Source organism: Tachysurus vachellii, chromosome 19, assembly GCF_030014155.1.
Source record: "Tachysurus vachellii isolate PV-2020 chromosome 19, HZAU_Pvac_v1, whole genome shotgun sequence".
NCBI lineage: Eukaryota > Metazoa > Chordata > Actinopteri > Siluriformes > Bagridae > Tachysurus > Tachysurus vachellii.
Window position 1 is genome coordinate 4,228,652 of NC_083478.1, and position 8,806 is coordinate 4,237,457.

Below are 8,806 nucleotides of genomic sequence, written 5' to 3' on the forward strand. Positions count from 1 at the left end.
TTAATTTTTTTTGCAGTTATCCAATCAGCCAATCACGTGGCGGCGGCAGCAGCACATGATACGTAAAATGTATACAGGTCAAAATGTGTATACAAGTAAAGAGCTTCATCTAACAACAGGACTACTGATAGGAAGGTCATGAGTTCAAATCCCAGGTCCACCAAGCTGCCACTGCTGGGCCCCTGAGCAAGGCCCTTAACCCTTAATTGTTCAGTTGTACAGTATATATTGAAATAAATTGTAAGTCACTCTGGATAACAGTGTCTGTAAAAATGCCAGAAATGGAAATGGACATGCTAAAATCTGATCTCTGTGACTAATCATGACATGGTTGTAGGATCCAGATGAAGTGGGCTTGAATGTAGAGAGCCTACCAAAGCGGACTGTGAGGACATATAACTAGAGTGACAAAACAAATTGTATGTATACAATTAGATATTAAATATAAAAATAAATATAAATATATATATAACGGGGGCACGGTGGCTTAGTGGTTAGCACGTTCGCCTCACACCTCCAGGGTCGGGGTTCGATTCCCGCCTCCACCTTGTGTGTGTGGAGTTTGCATGTTCTCCCCGTGCCTCGGGGGTTTCCTCCGGGTACTCCGGTTTCCTCCCCCGGTCCAAAGACATGCATGGTAGGTTGATTGGCATCTCTGGAAAATTGTCCCTACTGTGTGATTGCTTGAGTGAATGAGTGTGTGTGTGTGTGCCCTGCGATGGGTTGGCACTCCGTCCAGGGTGTATCCTGCCTTGATGCCCGATGACGCCTGAGATAGGCACAGGCTCCCCGTGACCCGAGGTAGTTCGGATAAGCGGTAGAAAATGAGTGAGTGAATGAATATATATATATATATATAACAGTTATACTACAGTATATGAGGTGTATCTGATCTCCTGTGTACCTCCATGATTAACCCTGGTCTTGGTGTTTTCCATGCAATTATCAACCATTCCTGAGATTAGTGAGACTTAAGTAGAGAAAACTTTTCTCTACTTTTACGTTGACAAGTTGGACCAATAGTTAAGTCCTAAGTGTGTTTGTTGAGTGTCTGAGTGGTCATCAAGGCAAATCCCTGAAACAGTTTAGTGTATATGGCAATTAAATGTGGTGATTCCAGGTTGATAACAAATTTACCACAGATACTGCAGCACATGATACATTCATACCAGTGTGTCATGACAGAGTGACCGCTGTGCCGAATGATCTACCGAACGATAAGGTCTTAGTTATAATATCTGGTTATGGGGTAATTTTTCATTTCACTGACAGTTTAACAGCTCACCTGATGGTAGCAAATGGACTTTCTTCCTTTTTACTTTGCCCTTATAGCGCAAACTTGTGCGTCACTCCTCTTACACAATTTGACCCCTCTGACGCACATACACAAACGTTTACAGCCTGTCTTCTTTCTCCCATGCAGTCATCTCTCAAGAGAATCGCATTAACATTTGACATGATATATGGAAACCGGCATTTTTAACACATTTAAATCAGATTAAAGATACAAGCCGAAATTCTCTTATGATGCAACAAACATGTGCGTATGCTCACAGCGAGACAGGATGTTGTTGATGGTAAACTACTTTGGTGGTGTTGAGTCAGACTCGAATGCTTATAGGACTGCAAAAAGAAATATCTTCAGACTGGTCTCATATTCCTTGATGGATTGTTCAGACTGTTTTCAGACATTTGTACAGATTTCTTAAAATGGTCAATCAATCGTCATATCGTTTTGCGTTTTTCGCTTCTAGACAAAAATCTGAAGTAAATGTGCTTTTCGTGACGATAGATATGAATTATTGAACAAGCTGTCAGGTGTAGGCTTCATTCTAAACGGCCACCATGTTCTCTTCACTGTATTCGCAGCCGTAGTGTTCTACTGCCCCCATGCTGGTGTTCTTACGTTTACACACGACGCTAAATCGCTAATCCTGATTATGACTGTGTTTATACAGTACACGTCACATCCGTGAGCTTAAAAACAGTTCAGACAAAAGTAGAATGTGCAAATTTTCCTCACAAAATCAACGTAGCTCAAAAACGAACGGAAAAAAAACGAGTGTGTTGTCTATATCTTGCATGTTTAAAGAGATTTGCTAACCAGCAAATAAGCTAGCAGTTTAACATTGGGCATTTGTCATGACTATGTTGTATTATATAGATATAGTATATAAGTACAGAGTATTCAAGTATTGGAAAATAATCATCAGCAGGTTGTGTGATGTGTAGAACACGACCCCGAGGTTTATTATTATCCTAACATCACTTTTGTACGTTTTTTTATTCCTTCACAGTATAACACATTAATATGTCAAGAATTACAAATGCCTAGTTTGTCTTAAATCTTAAGATGATTGTGAAACGATTGTGAATAAGTTTTTTATTATTAATTCCTGTATATTATACCAGCCAAAACCAGACGATCCTTCAACAGGGTTTCTTTATTTAACTTTCTTGTGATGTGATACTGAGAAATCTTAAAGTAACACTTAAGAAATCTTAAGAAAAACATCAAATCTTTGAAGAAGACCTGGAAGAAGACCCTGGAGTCTCCATCTTGCTGATGAATTGTACCAACACATTGTTATTGTCTATTTATACGAATTCCTGTGTAAGTTGTTACTATAGAAACAACAACGTATTAATAAATTAGTTTATAAAAACCTCTGCTTTTAGCCATAACTACTGACAGACTACAATTTCATCTCTAAACGTTTTTCAAACATCCTGAAGAAGAACTTGATTGGGTTTCAACATGGCTGCTACTGATGGTCGTCCCTTTATCTTTCACTTTGCATGCTGTTTTGTGAACTACGTTCCCCATAAAAATAAAGTCCAGAGGAAAGACTTCCTGATAGTAATATTTAACCTGACATCTAATCTTTAACCAGTAAAATGATCTGTAACCAGGAAACATGTCAGGGATGAAAGAGTAGTCTGTGCTTTCAGACAAACAGGTTCCATGTAATTTCATAGTGATATCCTGCTGATCAGCGCCCCCTATAGTTAACAAGTCGTATAGGTTTATTAAATGGATCAGTCTCATGTGTTCCCTAATTCACAATTTTGGCTTGGAAACGCAAAATTTGTGTGAATTATTTATTTCAATTCAATACATAAGTATGGAAACAGAAGAGAGAAAAAGAAGGAATAAATAAATAAATAAATAAATAAATAAATAAATAAATAATAATAATAATAATAATAATAATAATAATAATAATAATAGGGGGGCACGGTGTCTTAGTGGTTAGCACGTTTGCCTCACACCTCCAGGGTCGGGGTTCGATTCCCGCCTCCACCTTGTGTGTGTGGAGTTTGCGTGTTCTCCCCGTGCCTCGGGGGTTTCCTTCGGGTACTCCGGTTTCCTCCCCTGGTCCAAAAAGTAGTACTTCGTAGTAGTAGTTCGGATAAGCGGTAGAAGATGAATGAATGAATGAATAATAATAATAATAAGAAGAAGAAGAAATAAGGATGAAAATAAATAAATGAATATATACAATTAAAGTTTAAAATTAATTTAAAAAAGATTAAGATACTCCATCCAGGGTGTATCCTGCCTCGATACCCGATGATGCCTGAGATAGGCACAGGTTCCCCGTGACCCGAGAAGCTCGGATAAGTGGTAGAAAATGAATGAATGTAAGATTAAGATTATACTATATATCAATCCCTAATGATCAAGCCGGAGGTGACGGCGGCAAGGAAAAAACTCCCTGAGAGGACATGAGGTAGAAACCTTGAGAGGAACCAGGCTCAGAAGGGAACCCATCCTCTACAGCAGTTTATAATAGTGCAGCCGAGAGCTCCTGAGGAACTAATGGGTCATCGTAAACTCTGAGTTCAGCACAAACCTGATTGCTGATAAAGACCAGACCATACAGCTAACTGACACAAGATTGGTTCAAAAGAAGGCATGACAGTCTCCGGGCAGCTTTATACACAACAATCCCATGAGTCACTGGCTGACCATGCAGATCAATCCCTGGCAAGGTGACCACCGGGTGACGAGACTCCAACCAGGGTAGAACATCAGGATTGAAGCAGTAGCTCCGTAAGAAGAGACGATGAGGCTGGGAACTCGGAACACCGGGAGCTCGGGAGTGGCGTATATAGCTCGACAGAGAGAGAGAGGAGAAAAATTGTTAAGTATGACTGTAATCAGGTTATGGACAATGTAAATTATGTGCAAAGTGCAGACAGGGACTTTAGGCAAGACGAGCTATGACAGCATAACTAAAAGGCTAGAGCCAGAAGGCATGACAGACACAAGGGCTTCCTGGGATGTAAAGCGTTCCACCACTCCACAGTTTGCAAACCTGAGCGACTTGCGAGGATGGTAAGCCGACAGCATCCAGACATCCCAGTTCACCAAACACTCTATGCCCATGAACCCTCCAGATCTCCTTGGGTTAGGGTTAGGGTTAGGGTTACTCCTTAACCTAAGAAAATCTATTCATAAAAAGACTAAACAAATGTGTTTTTAGCATGGACGTAAACACTGAGACCGTGTCCGAGTCCCGTACACTAATTGGAAGTCTGTTCCAAATAGTTCCATTTATTTGTATTTAACTCTTTTCTTCTAGTTAATTTCAAGGATCATAAATGACTGAAAACCATATTTTTTTAAGAACATACATTTAAGAACAATTTCCAAAAACCTACCTAACATTATGCATTAAATACCTCAATTAAAAAAAAATATATATATATAGAAGTACAACAAATGCCTTAACCAACATAAAATTACAACTGAATGCGTTATTGCCAAATTTTTAAAAGCTCTCTGCTGCCTTCGAGAAAATCTACAGAGCGAGCACCGATAGGCCTTTCCCTTTCTCTCCAGCCATACCTCACATCCTTTACCAAAACTACATATACTTTGTAAAGATTCTGTGTACTCAGCATGTTTTACAGGTTGACCCTGACAACTGAACCTGTGGTTAACCTTATGTTAATTCTGCTGACTGTCCTTTTTTCTAATGCATATTTGTCAGACACAAATCCCCCACAGACTTGTATCATTTGTCACACAAGAGCTTGGAAAATAGATAGGGAAAATTTTTCTGCTTAATGTTTTCCTGTTATCAGGAATTCACAGTAGTTCTGTGTCATAACTAACAATCGATGAGTAGCAGACAGCAGTAGGAGTGGTTCTGACATGAATTTGTTATTTAATCATCTACCTCCAAACTTTCCATATTAATAATATTGCATTACAATATCTTGATGAAGATTCAATTTGAGACCCAAACCGGGGTCATTTTATATATATGCATGCATCTTCACAATGTTTACATGCTATTGATACTGTTTATCATGGTGCATTGAGGTTTATAAGAAATCTTAAAACCCTCACATCACTGTGTGTTGTATGCTCGGGTTGGCTGGTCTGCGCCGTCCATCCGAAGACAAAAACACTGGCATGTTCTTATATATAAATCTATCCTGGGTTTACTTCCATCATATCTTTGTACATACATCTGTAAAAAGTATGCTTGTAGCTATAACCTCAGGTCACAAGAATTATTTTTACTTTCTGTTCCAGTGGTACGTACTGAATGTGGAAAAAAGGCATTTAAATTTGCTGCTCCCTCTGCCTGGAATTGTTTGCAAAGTGCATTAAATCTGAGGACACTGGTTCCGTTGGACATTTTTAAAAAACTTTTACATGATTTGGAGAATGAAACTTCGGGCTGTAGGTGTTTTAATTAGTTTTTTTTTTTTTTTATTGATATTGGAATTTGATGGATTTGCTTGAGTGTGTGTGTGTGTGTGTGTGTATGTATTGTTGGATGTTATTTGTTAAACTCAAACGTACTTGCATCTGTTAGTCTTGGCCAGGACGCTCTTGTAAAAGAGATTTTTTATCTCAATGTGCTTCTTTCCTGGTAAAATAAAGGTTATAATAATTTTGATTGCACTGGCTTTGATTTTGTAGCTATATATCCAGAGATACTGCGTAAAGTGATCTCTATATGCTACATAGATGTGTTGGGAGTGACAGTGGCAAAGAACAACCAGGAATAACATTACATTGTATTTCTTCACGCAAACCCGAATGCATTGCTTAGTCCAGGTTTTAAGCATATACCTAAAATCTGAAACTCCATTCAAGTCCCAAACAGTATTTCTGACTTTATTAAATAATTCTGGGTAGGAAAGGGTTGTGTTGCAGGCAGGATTATTGTTCTAGGGGTGTCTGATCCTATCTGCATAAGGCCGAGGGTGTGCAGGTTTCATTCCAGTCAAGCAGGAGCCACACCTAATACCACCTGTTTATTTAGCTGATCTTGTTTTTCAAAAAAACTCATGCTTGAATGGAAGGAAAATGAGGCCATTTTTAGATTAGAATAGACCTCTCCCCTTCACTGTTTTTTTCTGCACACCTTTTAACTCTGGAGTGTCACTTTAACTCTGGACTTGCACAGCACAGTACCACTTTATAAACTTTATACACATCATACTGCACATGGACACTTTAAGGACAATAATTAAAAACCCTACACATTTATGTATATTTATGTATATGTATACACATTATTTTTCACTTATATTTTCATGTTTTATATAGTTTCTTTTTATATAGTTTATATATATTTTTTTATTTATCTACCTCCTTTTGGTTATATTTTTTTATTCCAAATTGCATTCCTTATGTTTGAATACTGGACAGATGCAAAAAGCATTTCACTGCATGTCGTACTCTGTATGTACGTATGTATGTGTATGTGACAAATAAAAATTGATTTGATATATATATATATATATATATATATATATATATATATATATATATATATATATATATATATATATATATACAGGGAGAACTGCTGTCTGTTGGAGAATATTGGTGTAAAATATTCTAGTTAAACTACTAATGAGGACATATTATATATTATTATTATTATTATTATTATTATTATTATTATTATTATTATTATTATTATTATTATTATTGTTATTATTAGAGCTATTAATCAGAAAAATTGTCTGACTATAACATACTTTGTTATGGAAACCCATAACAATATATTAATGTGAAAAACGTAATAAGTAGTAGATCAGTCCCAGAAAAGCTTTAACCCTTCTTGAATTTGTTTTGGTTGAATGTTCAAGAAGAAAAAGTTCCAGTTCTTTGATGGATCAAGGAGATGGAGATCAGCTTGACGGTGTACTTCAGACCTTCCTGTAAAAGTTTAAGGTTAACCTCAGGTGATTGTGGAGGCCACAGAATGCACGTGACTTCAACACTTAAGCAGTTTTCTAAATAAAAAAAAACAATACTGATAACTGCAGATAGTAAAGCGCTGAAGAGAGATGAAGAGAGAAGAGAAATTGCAAACGTGCCGATTGTCTTCCATGCCATGAAGATTTCGTACCTCCGCTGAGATGAGGCCGACTCTGTGAGGATCCTGAGACATCTAGAGATCTACCAGCTCCGGTTAGACTCTGCGATACAGAAGAGGAGACGCAACTCCATGTGGTCTTTGAGGACAATAATCTCCTCATGAATACAACATTTATCAGACTGTATATTTATAATCACACCGTCCAGTGTCACCCATATGAGGATGAGGTTCCCCTTTGAGTCTGGTCCCTCTCAAGGTTCCTTCCTTTACCATTCAAGGGAGTCTTTCCTCGCCACAGTCACCTAAGTCACCTCAGACTTGCTCAGTATGGATAAACACAAACACATTAAAATTTATCTAATATTAACCTTGAACTTTTGTGTTATATTAATCTTTATATTATTCTTTACAGTGGCGGTTCTAGGATTTTTCTGTAACAGGGGCATTAAGGGGCCACATGTTACATTCAGGGGCCAAGTACAGGGTACATTCAAGCACACAAAATAATTTATTCAGTACGGCGCAAATACATTTTGGCAGTTATTCCTTTTTCCTAGGCTTAGGAACGCTCTAATAAAAAAATATGAGCCAGTAAAGTTCTTAATGATTTTTCGTTGTGAAAAATTCTCCGGTTGCTCTTCTCGTCGACGATTGATGGAATGGGGGCCAATCAGGGGCCAATCAGATTTCAGCAGGGGCCAGGGCCCCTGTGGCCCCGCCTCTAGAACCGCCCCTGATTCTTTATAATAACCTTTAATTCTATGTTTATGTTCCGTAAAGCTGCTTTGAGATGACGTCAATTGTTAAAAGCGCCATTCAAATAAATTTGAATTGAACTGAGATGACAATCATTCAGTTTAATTTACTTTCATTCTAACAGCACCATTAATTCTGTTGCACTCATTATCTTGTAGATATCTAATAATAACTTGATAATAACTAGAACCCGAACACGCATAGGATCCAAATATAAAATTAGGTTTAATTATTGCAGCATTTCTACAACTTCTGGATTGAATTTCACATTAATATTTCTGTAAAATAGTGTGGAAAAAACCCCAAAACGTTTGACTTCTGTGAAATCTGGCAACCCAACCTAACTTCTCACAAACATAACAAATCAGTTAATTTAAATTTAATTAAAACCTTAATTTCTCCCTGGTTTCAGACAAACGTCCAATTTCACAATATACTCCAACTACTTTTAATATCAAAACTGCACACTATAAACGTAGTGTTTCTAAGGAAAAAAAAAAAAGTACAGATTCTTTTAAGAGATTTAACACGTGCTGTTTCGAGCGGTGTATAAACGTTCGACATGGCAACCCTGCTGTCTGCGCGTGAGCTCCTAACTTGGGAGTCTGCTATTTTTCTTGCGCGTGCTGGAGTGGGCGTGGTTTCGAGGCGGTAGTACGTACTAGCCTACTATGTAGTACGTGAGAAGACGC